The sequence below is a fragment of the Calonectris borealis genome, chromosome 8 (genome assembly GCF_964195595.1).
Source record: "Calonectris borealis chromosome 8, bCalBor7.hap1.2, whole genome shotgun sequence".
Classification (NCBI taxonomy): Eukaryota; Metazoa; Chordata; class Aves; order Procellariiformes; family Procellariidae; genus Calonectris; species Calonectris borealis.
In genome coordinates this window covers 26,325,395-26,342,696 of record NC_134319.1, presented here as the reverse complement: position 1 = coordinate 26,342,696, position 17,302 = coordinate 26,325,395, and positions in this window count along the sequence as shown.

Here is a 17,302-nt window from a genome sequence, read left to right as displayed (position 1 = left end):
AACAAATATAACCACAGTTTTCCATTTGGAACTCAGCTTGTTGTTTTTCCCATCTGTATTTGTTTCAAATTTGGTTTGGTAACACTGCTTTTATCTGTGCTGCAGTTTTCTCTAGTCACAAGGGAAAGAGAAAACAAAGTGAGAAAAACATAAAACCTCTGGAACACTTTGGGCTATTTAGAACCATAAAAAAGTGAGGCTATTTTATAGTGTTTACTCATTAAATATTTTAACAATCACTATACTTTGAAGGAGCTCTGTAACTTAAAGCTGCTTGAAGTATGGTAAATGCTATTAACTTTAACATCATAAAAAGCTAAAGGGCAAACTCTTTTCTTTGCAAAAAGCCAAAGTGGTTTGACTCAGGGTACTGAATCTAGGAGGTAGGGTCGGACTTTCCTGGCAAAGCTAATCCACAGTGAGAACTCCTAGTTGCTCAAATCTTGTATTTGTCCCTGCCAGGCGTATGATCCTTGTGCAAGCTGTTAGATATACAGCTATTAATGGGTAAAGCTAGCAGGAGACTTGTAAGACCCAGGGGTAGGCAAAGTTTTCTTCTTTTTGCTAACTCAGTAGATAACTTGCACGGATCTTCCTTCCTTCCTTCCTGCCTTCCTTCCCCATCTACCATAGCTTGATACTCGGCAAGTCAAGCACAACGACATCAGACGTAGCAACCTGCTTTCCACCACAAAACTACAGCACTTCCTAACAGATATCTCTGTACATGGAGGCAGGATTTGTCCCTGAAGAGATACTTCTGAGTAAATAATAATATCACTGTTTTTATCTGTGAGTATAAACACTGTTTTTCATGTCTTAATGACTGTTTCTGTTTTACTGCTACTTCCCACCAGGAAGTTGACTGCTAACATAATTAGCAGATGATTGCACGGGGGAGGCTGAAGTCTTTAACAGCTGTTTTACGGCATTCTGTACCAAATCCTCTGTGCTGCAGAACATCTAATTTTTGAATGGCATTCTCTCCAATGACACAGAGATTATGGCACCATGGTGTGCAGGCTTCTGGGAAGGACTTAACTTGTTCATTTACTTGAAAAAATATGAAGAATCCGCTTTTAAAGCATTTAGTGGATTAGTACAAGTACTTGGGCATGCTGTACGTATCACAATTCAGTACAAAAGATCTCCTTTAATTGTAAAGTCTAGAAACTGAATGTGTAGCACTGAAATGGTTGGCAGATTTATTTTACAATAAAAGTATTTTGAAGCTTCAGACATTTCTGATGCTCCAGGTGATCTATTTCTTTGTTACAGGATAAAAGGGAGACAATATGAATCAATGTTACCATTTGTTATAGAAGAGTCATTCTGAGAGTAATGCATAGTGCAGCACAGAAGTTTACTGTTATAAAATAAATAATCATGATCATTGGCTGTGATAGAATAATAATAATAAAATTAAGAAAGAAACCATTTGGGAAAGAACTGCTTCAGTTCCCCATGGAGTATTATAGTGTCTGCCAGATGTAAAGTAGCATGTATCAAGTTCTAGATGGAAAAATAAGAGCTTTAGAGTAATAAGTGTATAATTACATAATGACTGAAGTACCAAGCACGTTTACAAACTGTGCATCATGTTGTCCCAGAGGAGGAAGACTACTTGATCTGTGGGAGTTTTTAAGCTGAGACGCTTAAACCTTTTCTGCGCTAGAAAACTTTTGCTGGGGCATATCACCAAAGTCTTCCTTGGATAGATACAGTTATAACAGCACTGAAGTGTCCCTCTTCTCTTTTCATGTCCTTCCCCCAATTCCAATGTGTCCTAGTTTAAGTGCAATATAGAAACAATGCATTTTTGCTTCCATTGTTGTTGCAAGAATGATGATGCTAAAACAGAAATTAGCATGAGGCTGACAGAACTGCGTTCTACAAAGCATTTCTTCCTCTTCCACACAAGTAAATTGGTTCCCTCTTTTATCTATAATAGGGACCCAATCCTAATATAAATTTAGAAGGAATGTGAGTATGGATATATATTAACAGTTTACTTAATGTGGGTCTGTACTCTTAAACCTGCCACAGAAGTGTAAACTCGGACCTCTCAGTGTGGCTGATGCAGTGGTTTTACAAATGTTAGTATTTTTCTTTAATGCTTTTTTAATTTCGGTGGCTTTGCACAGTGAGAAAGGGCTTGGCTTGTACATGCAGCAATTTTTTTCAGGGTTTAGGGCAACTCAAACCTTCCAACTACTACTGTGCAGTCTCACTGCAGATATGAAAACACTTGCTCTCTTAGTGAATTAGACCATTAAAATCTTGAGCAGTTTCAATCAAAATCAAGCTTTTAAAATAGAATTTAGGCTTCTAAATCACTTTATGTCTTTTGAAAACTTACTTACAAGGATAAATCAAGATAAATTTGACGATATTTGCTTAAGTCTTTTTATTTTGTAGCCTCTGTTAAATGTAAGAACTCATAAAAGTTAACACGTTTTCTAAAATGAGGAGGCCAAATTGACCGAAGTATTTCTTGAAGGAAAGAAGGGGATTATTTTGAAGAAATCATAATAGAATTTTCTTTTGAGGAATTATAATAGAATTTTTGTGCAAGTTGAATCTAGACTCAGATATTTTAAATCACTTGATTCAGAAATGTGTGGGCTTTTTTAGTTTAACAATCTCAGGTGATTTCCAAAAGGAAAGGCAAAGGGAGGGCTTTACTCACTAATTCACACTGTGACAAATGACTGTTAAAGTGCCTTCTGAGATTTACAGTAGGGAATTGTTCCTTGAAAGTCACCAGTCAACATGACAGCCAGCAGTATACAATTGTCCAAGTGATGTGTGGAGGTGTTCTGTATTATCTGAATCTCTTTCCTTTCCAGATAGGTGGTAATGTTCATTTATGCAGTAAGCACATCAGAAGGGAAAGCTGATTTTAATTTAATCCTTTAAGTATCCAATGTAAGAACAGTTCTTGCACAAAGGTAAAATTTAGCTCTATGGTTTCATCATAAAAATATATACTGTAGCAAAATGGCTCAAATTTTCATCTCGATACAGGAGCAGGATTTGAAATGTATTTCCAGTACCAGTTAATGTGTCTGTATTGGCATTGGAACTGGTATATTCCAATACCAGTTACACATACTATACAGAAAAGAAAAAAACTACAGAATTGGAAAATGTAAATTTTTGTTCCATGACTGTGAAATTGTAAACAGTTACTGTAACAGCATATAGAAAAGTTATGAAATCTGATGTTTTGAGGGAGGGGGTTGGGAAATATATTGGGTTTCTATGTTCATTTTTTGTTCTTTCCGTTCCATTTGTTGTATGTGATTTTGAAGTGGCACAGTAATAGTGATTTTTTTCTCCTAGAACATATTAGCTCTATATACAATGCTAAACTTCAACAGGCAGTAGAATTGAAATAGTAGTATAAAATAGATATTTATGATTGTCAAATGACTTGTCATATGACAGACTGTATTAATTCAGCAACTCAACGCTGGAATGTGTACTTCATGGACTCTTAATTAATATTGCTAGAAATATTCAGCATTGATACAATTTACCTTGGTGTGCAAGATCCAAAGAAAGCCCAACATACTGCTAAACCCAAAGGACCTGAAAGTGTAAAAGGTATATAAAACAAAAAATACCATATACGTTTTTATGAAGTCAGTAAAATGAATCTCACTCTGCATATTTTAAAAACATTCATATGTTTCTTTCTCTTTTTCTTTCTCTAAAATGTTGTGGGAAAAGAATTATTCCAATAAATCAAAGTTCTTTAATAGTAAGTTTTTTTTTTTTCCTTTTTTAAGGAGTCTGGGACAAAACACACTTATTGTCTATGTATAAGGGCTATACAGCACATTTCAGGAAGGAAGGCACCAAGCATAAGCAGGTGCGTTCTTTACAAATGGATCTCTCTGCAACATAGTCCACCATATATGCATAATCTGAATGTGTGACTGTGCAGGAAATACAGGAGACCAGAAAGAAAGGAACTAGCAGCACAAATGGGAGAAGCAGCATGTAATGTTAAAGTGTAGAGGTTACCTTCACAATAAAATTACTTTGATCCTCTCTTAAAGGGTACACCTTTAAGTAAGTTAAACTTGCCCAGGCACATTTCCAGGCACTGACATTAAATGGCACAAAACAGTCTACATACGTATCAGAAAACCGTTTCAGCTTCCCAAATTGGGTGACTCCCTGCAACTTGTCTGCTCAGAGTGTTTCCTTGGACACTCAAAGTGCCAAATCATTCCTGAGCACTGCAGTGTTCAAGACAGTTTTGGCTAGCTGGCTATGGCCAAAGCATGCAAAGGAAAATTTGAACAGTTCGCTAGTATAAGCAGTCATGCTTCAATGGTGGGAAACATTCCTGGCTTGCTTGAATTTACTACAACAAATGCAGCTTTTATATCTTTATAAGCTTCTAAAGAACAGACTAGACATCTGCACATAAATGGTTAAAGAAATGCGAGGTAAATTGTGCTCTGCAAGATACTCAAGCACTGAATTTATATGAATGACCTTACTAAAAAAGCAGTGATACCAACAGAATGTAAATGTTTTTTTATTTTTAACTTAAAATTCTTTACATCTCTAGTATCCTGTGGTTTGGCTATTTCGAAGTACATGGTAATTATATATGTACACAAGAAAATTTTTTTTTGTGAATAATGTCTTCATTGTACCTTTCCAAAGCTTACATGGGAACCTAAAATAAATATCCTCTTTTCTCCCCTCCTCTGAAGCACATTATTTACCAGCTTTAAAACTGTCAGGTCTTCACTAGGTAGGATATTTTCCACTTTTATTTGTGTTGCTCTTCAACACAGCTGGTGAGACTAAGGATTGATGATCAGTAGGTTTATGAAATGTTTTATTACATAATTTACTGTTACAATCACAATTCAGTAAAACCTCACTGAATTAACAGGTGAATAACTTGTGTTAATCACTGAGTTTCCCCTTTATGTCTTCTGCTCCCTTACCCAGCAGCCAAACTGAAAGACAAATTGCATTATGATGGACAAGAAACAACTCAGAATATCCAGCAAATCAAAACAGTTTATTTCTGTTTCAGATACTTTCAATAATGAAAGCAAAATTCACAAAGGGATATTAGCAATATTTACAAAAGCAATGAAAAAGTCAATGACTCAATCTTCTCTTTACCCTCAGCCCAGTGACTGGGATATTTACATGGACAGAAGAAACCTGGTACAGTACCCTACTTGCCACAGAAATCACCCACTTGACACACACACATGCTCTAGCTACTGGGCTGACCTTTTACATGCTGTCCTGTGGAAGCTTTTCAGATTGATCCAGGCAATATTTAAATATTTTATATAGTGACAGGAAAACAGGTGAGTTTTTACTCAGAGTAATCTCTCTGGGTAAATGAATATTTAACTATTCCATATAAAATGTGTGTACTGTAAGCATCAAGCTTCATCTCCACGGTTTTCAAAGGGAAACATGTCCTTTGAAAATCTAGCCCTTCAAAAAACAAAACTGGTTTTAACATCCAATTTTTTTCAGGAAAAATCACTCAGCAAATTCAAGAATGTTAATAAATTATTCAAAATAGTTTATTTATGAACAAATGCATTTGCCAAAGATTCACCATGTTCTTCTGCACACAGCAACTTCTTTTATGAAAAATAATATACAATCCAATTTGGTGATTTGTGGAATATGACAGCCCAGCACCCATCTGTTACTGAAGCTAACTGTAAGGTTGATTATGAATCTAAGCTATGCAAGTAGAATTATTTTTCTGGGAGAGAAATGCAAAAGCAGTGAGATGGATGTTACTGTATTGGAGAAGTATAGGTAAGAAATGGACCACGAGCTAGACACCAAAAAAAGAAAAGAAGCCTGAGTGAAGCTCCACCATAGGAGAAGTCCTTCAGAAAAAATGAAGATTAGAAATCTGCCTGCAAATAGATACAGGTCTAAGAACAAAATTCCTGAATCAGAGTCCTATTATATTCAGCTAAGCATTTTAGCATGTGAGCATTTTATAAATGAACAGGATCATTTAAAAGAAATAGCTGATCAAACTCTCCTCCGAAAGAATCATAACCAGTAAGGTTTCAAAATTGGGTACTATGCTTATGTCAGAAATATATCTTTCAGCAAAAAAAAGGAGAGGTCTATATCATTTCAATCATATTTATTACTAAATACTACCATATGACTTACTGGCAAACTATGCTATCAAAACTGTGATTTGGTGACACAGAATCCTGAGTGGTTTGTGGCAGATGAGAGGAATAATTCCATCTCCTCTCCACTTTGAAGAATCAACAAGCATCTGAAAACCGAGATGGAACATACGCCTCCCAGCCTGTAAAAAGTGAGCATCTTTCCAGAAAGGACAGAATGGAAGGAGAAAAGAGAGAACACAAGGATGAACAGACTGGGAAGATCAAAAAGGGAATGAGACTAAGACAGAAGACAAAGAGTTCAGCTGGTAACAGACCTGAAGTTCACAGACCACACAGATGGAAAACCCTTGATATAAATCAGAATGCCGGAGCTGAAAGCAAGTGGAAGTAAGAAGATGCAGTGAACTGGAAATATGCAGAAAATTATTTCCAGCATCTCAACCAAGGGCCAATAATCTCCTAAAAAGAACTACCTTGATCACTTGCCATTGTGTAGCCATACTATAAGGCTACTTCAACTGTATTTTAGTTTTCAGATATTCCATTCATAGCTAATGTCCATTAGCTGAAAGGGGTACAAGCAACACCTTTGGCAGTATCTATATTGCACACTAATTAGAATAGAATACCGAAGATGCACTTCACCAAAACCAAACTTGAACCACTTACATAAGGGTGCAAAGACAAGACAAAAAAGCAAACAATTAAAAATAAGATATACTTGTGTAATATTAATCATTACTAACTAATAAACAATTGATCTCAGCATCCCCACAGGTCTGCAGTCTTTCTCATTAAATATTTCCTGAAAGTACGTCTAATATTCTAAATATTCCATTTGACAATATTTCTATGCAGCATATGTATGCTTTTTTTATAACGGATAGTAGCAAAATACCAGCAACATGGGATTGGATTAATATTTCAGTATTAAAAGTGATATCCTCCAGTACAGAAAAACAAGAATCTGGATAGGACCCTATTGTAAGGCGGACAAAAAAAGACAATACTCAAGATTTTTTAAGAATGGACTTTGTTCAGTTAATGGAAAGCTAGTATCAAAAGAGAGTGCTATGGTAACTTGCAGAGCTGGAGGAGAGAGTACTGCTATCATAGCCTCATGTAAAGCACAATCCTGATCGCATTGTGGGGAAACAACTGCACAGCCTTCCTGCCATAGTGCAGCTGTGTCCAGCCTCAGCACAGGACAATACTTGAAGATCTAGAAAGCCATTTCCACTAGCCATTTTCAGTCCTGGATTCATATTTTATATTTCAGATGCGCCAGAGATCTTTCTTGTAATGCTTGTATGAATATTAATGAAATAATTAAAAGTAACTATTCATTTTCCGCTAGTTCTTTGCTACAATTTTCCGACAATAATCATGCCCTATAATAATGTTATGCTCTAATTCTGCATGCTATATTTTTTTAAGGATTATTTATTTTCATTTTGTTAAGTGCACATAGACTTAAAATAGACATTTCTATAGCCAAATGGATGCTATGGTTTGTGCAGTTGCTTATATACTGTTTCCTGTTTGAGACCATATCATGCTTCTTCCATAGAAGGTAACTTTATAAAGTTCAAGTCAAACAACTGGTATCAGGGAAGTGCTTGACAGAAGTTTAAACTAGAGCTGGCAAAAGTGTTAAGCCACAGAGTGGTGCAAAAAACTGTATAGAGAATATTTTGTTTATTTTAGCCATCAAAACCCTAGCTAAATAAATAAAGTTGATAAAATAAGAAAGGTTGCAGGTTTTTTTCCTATTCCAGTAGAAAATAAAATGTAGGTATAAGATGCTAAGATCTACATTTTCTAAAATCTCAAAGAATGCTGCAATGAGAAGTTATGAATACAAGAATATACTTATGGTTTAATTATTTTTTTAAACTATAAAACCATGCTTTGATAATCATCTCTAACTCTCCATTATGTAGTTACAATGCTGTCATTTCCAACCAACAGCATTAATTTTTTGTATCTTAAGATGTCATTCACCATTTCATAACTGTCTGAATAAACATCATTTGTTTAATTGCTTCAATGTATAGCATATTCTCCTAAACAAAGGTAATAAGTAGTTACACATCTGCATGATCTTGTGATTACGAATCAATTTTCTTTAGGAAAATCTAAACAAAGCAAACCAGCATTAAAATCAACGTTTCTGACTGCTGAGTTAGAGACTCATTCTGACAATGTACATTTATTGAATTAAAATCAATCCAATATGCTGTTATATATCACCAGACAATTTTGCTTTTCTGTCATTTGACCACAATAAATTGTTACTACAAAGTGGATCTTACACATAATTGTGCAAGATGGGATCATGTAATAGCCTATTGACACACCAGGTTGTATGGTCAAATAGAGTGGCATGATGCTGTTTGCTGTTCATGAATACTGGTCATTTAGCATTTTGAAATTAAACACACATTCCTGGTTTGTTTGTTTGTTTTAATATAAGGAGGTTTTTTTCTTTTAAAGACATTATTTGACTTGAGACAAACAAATACCTTTTTCTATCGGTTTGTAATTAAAGATGCTGAAATAATTCATAAAGGAATAACTTAATGGTAGTTACACCCAAGCCTAGGATCCTAGCATGAAAAGAAACTGCACGTAAAGAAGCATGCATATTGGACAATAAAAACATCCAGTGACTCCGGCAGTTAGCCTTTCGACAAGCGGCAAAAGCGTATTTTGTTTGGGGTTTCCTCTCAGTGCATGCTATCATGCGGAGACAGTATCGTACCTGTCCTACTCTTCCTCCTACCGTAGTCGTAGGGAAGAGAGGTACTACCCTTCTGCAGAGGCGGTAGTACCCCGAAGACTCCGGGATGCCGAGTGCCATGGTGAGGGGCGCCGGCCCCGACTCGCCCGCGGCTGCGGGGCGGGGCACCGCAGCCCCTCGGCGGCCGTCGCATCCCTTTCCCGGGAAAGTTTTTCACCGGGGCTGGCCTCCTGCGGGCGGTGCGTGCCTCCACACCGCGCTGACCTGCTAGCAGCAGGGCCGCGCGGCGCCCGTACAGCGCGCTCCGCCGCCACGCCGACCCTCCGCGGGGCCCGCGCCGCCGGGCCGCCCCTCCCAGGCGGGCCGGCGGAGGGGCGGGGGGCGCACCCCCCCGCCCCGCTCCCTGTCGAGCTGTTACCGCGCCCCCCCGCGCCCGCGGACCGCACACTCACCTGTCGTCGCTCTGCCAGCCCTGGTCGCCCAGCAGCAAGTCCCGAAACCGGTACCGCGGGGGCAGCGGGGGCACCTCGCTGTCCAGGTCCACCATCCTACCCGAAGGAGGGGAACGCCCGCCGCCGCCGTTCCCCTGCGGAGGGGCAGTCACCCCCCACCCACCAAAACGGGTGGGGGGAAAAGCCCAGCGAGGCAGGAGGGGCCGGGGGTGGGGAGCGGCGCGGAGCAGGTTGTCCCCCAGGCGAGTGCGGGGGCTGCGCACACAAACGCGGCCGGAGCGCGGCGCGAGGGCTGTCTCCCGACGGCTGAGGGGAGTGGCAGGACCAGCTCGTGCCCCGGGGCGCGAGTGGCGGTTAACGGACCCCGGGCTGAAAGTTCCGCCGCGCGGCCCGCCCTAGGGGGAGGCAGGTGCGGCCTCGGCGGCGCGTGCCCGTCCGTCCGCCCGCCCACCCACCCACCCGGCGCGAGCGCGAACGCGCGCGCACCGCCCGCGGGCTGCCGCGGTTGACAACAAAGAGCTGTCCCCCGCCATGCAAATGTTGTTTGGAGCCGCCGCTGACAGCGAACCAATGGGATGGGCACTCATTAGCATACTCCAGTGACGGCGCGGGAACCTCTGCCTGCCGACCAATGAAAGCCCCCTGATTAGCGTACGGGGTAGAGGGTTTCTCGCTTCTCGGGGCGGGTGCGGGCCTGAGAGAGCGGGGCCAGGCGGGCAGCGTCGCTCCGCGCCGCTGCGGAGGCACCCCGGCTCTTGCCACGCTTCGGCCGCGACGCGCCGGGTGGAGCGCCGCGTTGCTCCCCAGGCCCGCCGGCGTGGGAGAGGAGAGGGGCGCGCCTGTCCCCTCGGGGTGGCGGTTCGGCGGGCCTGCCCGAGTCTCGGGTGCCCCCACACGCCGCGGTGGGGCAGGGGGCTCCGTGGGGGTGGTAGCGTGCAGTACCCATTTTGGGCATGGTACTTGGGTGGAGGAGCTGCCTCACACCCCGAGCATCAGCTCGGTCCCAGCCCTTCCTTTGGGAGCGTTCATGGGGCTCCCTCACAAGCCAACCTTCTACAGCCAGCAGCCTCCTCTTGTACCACCTGGGGCTTCCTCAGAAGTACTTTTCTGTAGGCCCCGAAATTTGGAAAATGAGGTGTTTTATCTTGGCGAGCTATAGGTAGCCTCTGCACAAACCCCATCATGTTACTGATGGTAGGCCATCTGAGCATACTTGGGTCTTTAATAACTTTGTCTCTTGCTCATCTTTAGTCAGTCAGGCATATCTGGTTAGTGACATATGTCTGATCCTGTTTTGTACCAACTCTTCTGAAATCTCAGGTGCAAACATGGTAAGCCATTGGTCAATTTTCACTTTTAACTAATTGGGGATTTGTGGTACATATCAGGGGTGGTGGCACAAGCCCTGTAAAAATACAGGGAAGTTGAATTGTTCCAATAATTGAAATTTGTAGGCAAGGCCTGAAAGTGGGAGACGCTTTAGGAAGTATTTGAATTTCTTATGTGACTGATGAAGCACGTATTACAGAAAGGATGGTTTGTTTGAATTCACTGTTACCAAATTGAAATAGTGAATAATGGTTTTTAGATTTGCTCTTAAAGGTCCACTGTAATCTAGACTAACTGTCGTACTTAGCATCTAATGCCCCAGTTCTGATAAACATAAATATTACTGTATTTTCGCCGCCTGTCATGATTTGCCTTCCCAGATTCGGTCTTGACCTGAACTATTCAGTCGTAGCATTCCTTTCCTAGAATGAAGTCATGCGCAGTCTTAACACTGGTGCAGTTTTTAGATTTAGATTTGCCTTTTGCTGGATCAGGGGCTAAGTGTTAAATGAGAAGCTATTTCCTAAATGTGGTTTAAATACCACATATTTAATTAGGTGCATGCATTCATACTGTGTATTGAAGAGTGAACCTTCTATTTTCCATTCAGTTGGATTTCTGTGTAGAAGGTAAGATAGTTAAAAGTTGATATGGCACATGTAGTATCAGCTTAAGTATGGCAGCCTGGAGTGTACCATATAATAATGTGCCCTGCTGAGAATCCAGCTCCGAGCTTCATGCTGTGATGGAAAGATTTCTACAGGTAACCAACAGGTAGTCCAATTCAGGACTCAGATTATCGCTGCTGTTGTTACAGACAATGCAGCTTTCCTTGCTTCTTTAGTACAGAGTTCTTAAGCATAGCTGCTCTGATTGCTGTTTCTTTAGAGAGATGCAATGTTGTATCCCAGGTCCTGTAAAACGCTGGGATCACTGGGATATGATGCTTACCCTTTTTCACAGCTTGCTGCATTCAGCATTTACAATGTGCTTCTCGGAAAGGCTTGTTAGATGAAGTAAAACAGATGCACATATGTGGCAAGAGTTCAAAGGTACCTCACTCTTTGCTTTGACTGATACAGGAAGTAAATAAAATAGTGAATTACCCCGCCGTCACATTCTTGCCAGTTTTACCATGCATGTTCTGAGGTCAGAGCTCTTAAAAAGTCCAGGATCTTTCTTCTTTAGAAGCCCATTTTTTCTTTGTCGGCTGCTTTTCCAGTTGAACAGGCTGTCTCGTCTAAGAAAACATTGTTTCCTCTCTCTGCCTGTGTATCTTTTCATCTTGCCAAAACTTGAGGTGGGGCAGAGCCTTTTATTATAAAGGTTTGTTATAAAAGTAAAATAGTTAGGCTAACTGTAGACCTTTTCTGAAGTCTGTGAATCATAGATCGGTTAGGAAATTAATGGTGTTTCTACTGTATCTTCTAGCAGCCTCATTAATTTTTCCACTTTAATTGATTAATTTAACATTTGTTTTCATACTTGAGGAGCTAAGAAGCAGTAGAAGCTTTTGCGCTTTTTCTACCACGCAAATGCATTTCAGAATGGTAATAGCTGCCTGGTAAACTAACAACCTGGTAAATAGTTGAGCAGAACTAATAGAAAGCAAACTTACAACTGAGACTATAGTAATGCAATTTATACAGAAGCTTAATTTTGTGCTTCTAAGTAATAAACTCTGCAATATAAAATTAGCTGTGTTTTTACATGTCGGACAGTATGAGGTCTGGTCACTCTGAAAAGCTCTAAGTATATAAAATTGGACAGAGATAGGATTTTAGTTAGCTAAATCTAATATTTTTATTAGCAACTCAAAACACCTGGGAAATGTATGTCTTCAAGCTGAGGAGACGCTGAATCATCTGCTTGGAGACAGATGCTGTTATATATGAACTATTGTATTGGGTCACTTTGCTCAAGCTAGGCATTCCTTCTGCTGTGTTTGCATGTTAAAGTAAAGCTGTGAGCCACGTTTTTTCAAGGAGCAAATGTAGGTTTGTATTGTTAGGATGATACTGGCCCTGAGAAGTGTCAGAAGCATCTGTCGCCCTGACTTGGGGACTGAAAATAGACTTTGATGAAGCTCTGTTTTTTCATTTTTTAAAACTGGCTAGATACAGAAGGGTAACTCTTTCCAAGTACTTAACTCTGAAATTTGGGCGGTGGGGGTGGGGGATGGGGGTGATGAACTGTGTTAGTGAGTTTATTGCTAACGATTGGATATAAATCTTTGATCATACTGAGGTACAGAAAGAACAAAAAAAAGTATTTAGGTTTCCTTTTTAGGTTACTTATATTTTTGATGGCATATAGGTAAAACAGGCTGGCACAATGCGTATGGCTTCTTTACTGTTGGTATTGAGACCTAAAATTATTCAGGTAAATCAAAGCCAAACCTGACTGCAAGGAGTTAGAGAAGAATCTTGCCCATCATAAACTGGTGAATTTCACCCTTGTGAAGTGTTGATGGTCCTCTCATTGTGGTGCTGGAATAGTCCTACCAGACACAGTTCTTACTCCTGTTCCCTCCATTGCTTTTCAGTTGTATACCATGACTCAGAGAGTTGTCTTCCCCAGCTGATAAGCTTATCATCCTAACTATTGGTTTAATTCTCCTAAATAATATTATGAAATTGTGGCTGGGGTAAAGATAAACTTTTAAAACAAAAGGTGAAGGATGAGGCATTTATGAAGTAAATGCACACTAAATCCTTTTAAACAGTTCTGTAATGTAACTTGTACTTGTGGTCCTTTCAAGGAACATAGTCTAATACTGTCTGAACAGATTCAGTTAACTCACTGAGCAGACATACGCAAGACACCATACGGAGTACTCTAGGCTGCAGAGAAAAACAGTAAGTGGAAATACCTTCTTTGCAAAGTTTACATGCTTTCTGCTATTTGTCTGTTGGTGCTAGTAAAGGGTTAGGCAGGCTGATTGAAAAACGGATTGACTGAAAAATAAATGAATAAAACTCAAGCTCATTTTGAGGCTTTTTCCCAGGTGCTCACTTTTTTGATTCCTCCCTCCCCCCTCCCCTCCCCCCTCCCAATAATTAAGAGGAATCTGGATGTTTATGTCGCTAATGAGAACTTTTGGAACTCTCACATTTCTGCAATTTGATCAATTCTTGCTTGAGCGTGTCTGTGTGGTTTTGGGTTTAAGACTAGAACTGGGGACTAGAGTACTGACAGCACTGGAAAGCACACAAGACAGTTCTGCAGCTTTGCCAGCTGAATAGAATGTTTAGGGACTCAACATTCACAGTTCACAAAATGATTTGGGGTTTAGATTAGTAAACTGTACTTAAACAATATTTGATTAACTTTAGCTGCAATTTCACTTCCAAAATAGTCTGCAAAGATGGAGTCGTCTGTAGAAAAAAACATAATGACTTTATTAAAATGTGCTTAGTTGAAATTCTGAAATGAAGAGTCCTTGCTGATAAATATTGTTTATCTCAGAAAATAGAGTTTCAGCATTGAAAAAGGTATGCCCCTCAGTTAGAAAACAATATTTTTTATTTTTTTAAGAAATCTGTTAGTATCTTTCTTTTTTTTTTTTCCTGGCTTTCAGACCATCAACTCCAAAAGCAATCTCAAATCTGAAGTGCAGGACATAGATGCCTTATAGGACTAAAGTTAGGCATGCTGGACTGAGGGTCACAGCATCCTGCAATCTGAATGGATCTGAGAGGCTAAATCAAACCAATAGCAAAAACAGGTAAGAGGTGTATTTTGAGGACTCTCCTTCCTTGCCTACCATGAAACAGAACTGTTATTTAGTGATGTGGAGCATGTGACTAAAAACTACATCAGTGTGAAATGGTTATCTAGAGGATGCCTTAATGATTTAAGCATTTAAGCTCATCGACTGCAATTTTGACTCTTTAAAATATATGTCTAAAAAGCATATATATCACCACTGTATACTAATAATACTTAGTAATGGACATAGATTAGGCCAGGATGCCGAAGTGGGTTTCTATTGGGTTGCAAGAGGGCAAAATGACATTTAAGTGTTGGTTATAGCCTTCCATTTTACCTTTACCCAATACTTGTGCTTCTTGAGGTTGATGGAAAGCAAAGGGATGTTTCTGGTCAGTGCAACATTTATAGGGCCCACAGTGCTTTGAGATTGTAATTTTAGATCCTTGCATCCGCAATATCTAGTTCTTGCACATTTATTTCGTATAATCTAACATACATTTCTTCTTAGACCCATTATTCTGTGTGTCAGTTACTGCTTGGGTAAGGACAGCCTTTTTTACCTTCCCTATTTTTGTGACCATAATACCATATCTGTTAGATCAAAGGTCAACTACTTATTTCCATTTCAATTCCAAGGACTGCCTGGACTTTGCCTTATTCTTTTGTGTCATTTCCTATTCGAATGATTACTTCTGTCTTGCATCTTTCCCTAATACTTTCTGTTCCCACACATTATAATTTGAAAACATCATCATTTTCTTACTTCTCCCTTGCTGCACAGGAATTGCCACTGCAATGCCACTCTTCTGTTTCACATCCTTTTCTCAAAAAGAACTTGCTAGTGAGTTAGGTCAACAGGAACACATCAGTTTTATCCCTTTTTTTGTTTGTTAGTTCAAATGTACATTTGTTACAGCTTACTAGATTCTCGGCTGTTAGGGATGAGGCCTATTTTTGTTTCATTCTGAATCTTACAGTACAGTCTGGGGGTGGGAGGTCTGAGTACAACAATAGCATAAATAATAATTTTGTTGTCCAGTAAGTTTCTGCAGTGTTTCTGCAGAAAGAAGTGCTTATGTCACCTCTTTGCTAAGTAGCTAGATTGTGTGCTGGAGTAATAACAGAAATAGTTGATGATAATTTTAATTGTCCTTTAAGAAAGCACAGCCATTGGGGGAATACTACTAATACATAATGAAACTTTAAAAAAACTGGTAACCATAATTTTGTACAAGCAGCAGCACAAGCTCCAGACTGCTCCATGTGAATTTTCCAAAAGAAATATTTATTTCTAAACAAATCTTCCTATTCTTACATACTGTTAAACCATTAATGATCCTATTTAATTTTTATTGTGTATTTTGCATTTTGATTTTGCATATCTCTTCATCTTACTGTCTGATACACCTTCCAGAGTACAATGCTGCAATGTTTGGAATTGTTTAAACTTCAGGGAAAAAGTGTTCTTGGAGTCCTCCTATCTTTCCACTTGGTGCCTATTTTTTAAATGGCTGTGCAGTAGCAGACTGTTCTGCTGGCACAAACGGCTTGATAGTGATTCAGAAACAGTAACAGTCTGAAATAGCCCAATGTGAGAACAGAGTTTTAAGGTCACTGTAAAGCTGCAAAACTAGGGCAGAAGGAGAAATGTGAGGAATTTCAATTTGATAATTCCTATGAAAGGATTAAAAAAAATTGGAGGTGGTTTTGGTGGTTTTTTTGTCATGTGTCTAATTAAACTGGAATGTTGGTAGATAGGGGTCATGTTTTCCGTAGCCCAGTAAGCATGGCTCTGTCCTGCAAGCATGATCCTTATATGGCTGTTTCAGACACAGGGCACACAATATGACCTGATCTTTGTATTCTTATATGCTAAACCATGATAGCACAGATCCAAAAAGGAAGAGCATCCACTTCAGGGCTACCCATGGTCCTGGTGCACCACAGTCCTCTGACATCTGTGGTGACCTGGAAAGAAACTGTAGGAACGAGAGAAATAGCAGCACTGCAGCAGAGGAGAGAGAGCTGGTGGGAACTGGTGATAACCTCTGAGTTCCAGTAAATCTCCACTTGGCTGCGAGTAGGAGGATGTTATTTAAAACTAGAGATATTGACAGCTGCTTTTATATAGGAGAGCATCTTTTTTTGCAAAGAGCAACTTTTCAAGTAATTTTCACTTTGCTTTTGAGTACAGAGCACTAAGGCAGCAGAATGAGGTGGTACTTAACCAAGAGTAATCAGAAGTGTGGTAGAAAATACTTTTAGAATTGAACATGATATGTCTCCTATCATTGCTGCAAAACCCAGCCTGAACACATGCTGTTATCTAGTTTACATTAGAAGAAGCTGAAGGAATATTCAAAGAATTCCTAATATTGTTTTTCTGTTTGCAAGAGTGCTCACATGGCCCATCCTTGGTAAAATGGCCTGAAGAACAACTGTTCTTGAGATAGGAATGTGAGTTCAAACATCCAAAATTCTCTGAGAGTGCATATGCCACAGCTGATCACGTTAAAGGGGATGACGACCATCAGCCAGATTAAACAGTAACCAGGGAGTTACAGAGTGAGTTTTGAAACAAGGCTGATGCCAATTTGGAAAGAAGTATAAGGGACGAATGAAACTTTGTAACACTAGGGAGAATAGTGGGAACAGAGCAAGCAGTCAAAACCAGGGGACTTGGGTTTAACGCTGTTGTATACTCACCCAGTGGCATCAAAACCTCTGTCTGGGCCAGGCAGAGCATCCTCCCTATCCGACTCTGCCAGCAGCCTGCACCCAGCTCAGGCAGTGACGGTGCAGGGTGCAGCACGCAGGGACTCACAACTGGGTGTGCGTGTATGACCTTGTGTCATGCTTTCTCCCCAGTGTTTGCGTTAGCAGATTGTAAGGCGCAGCACGGG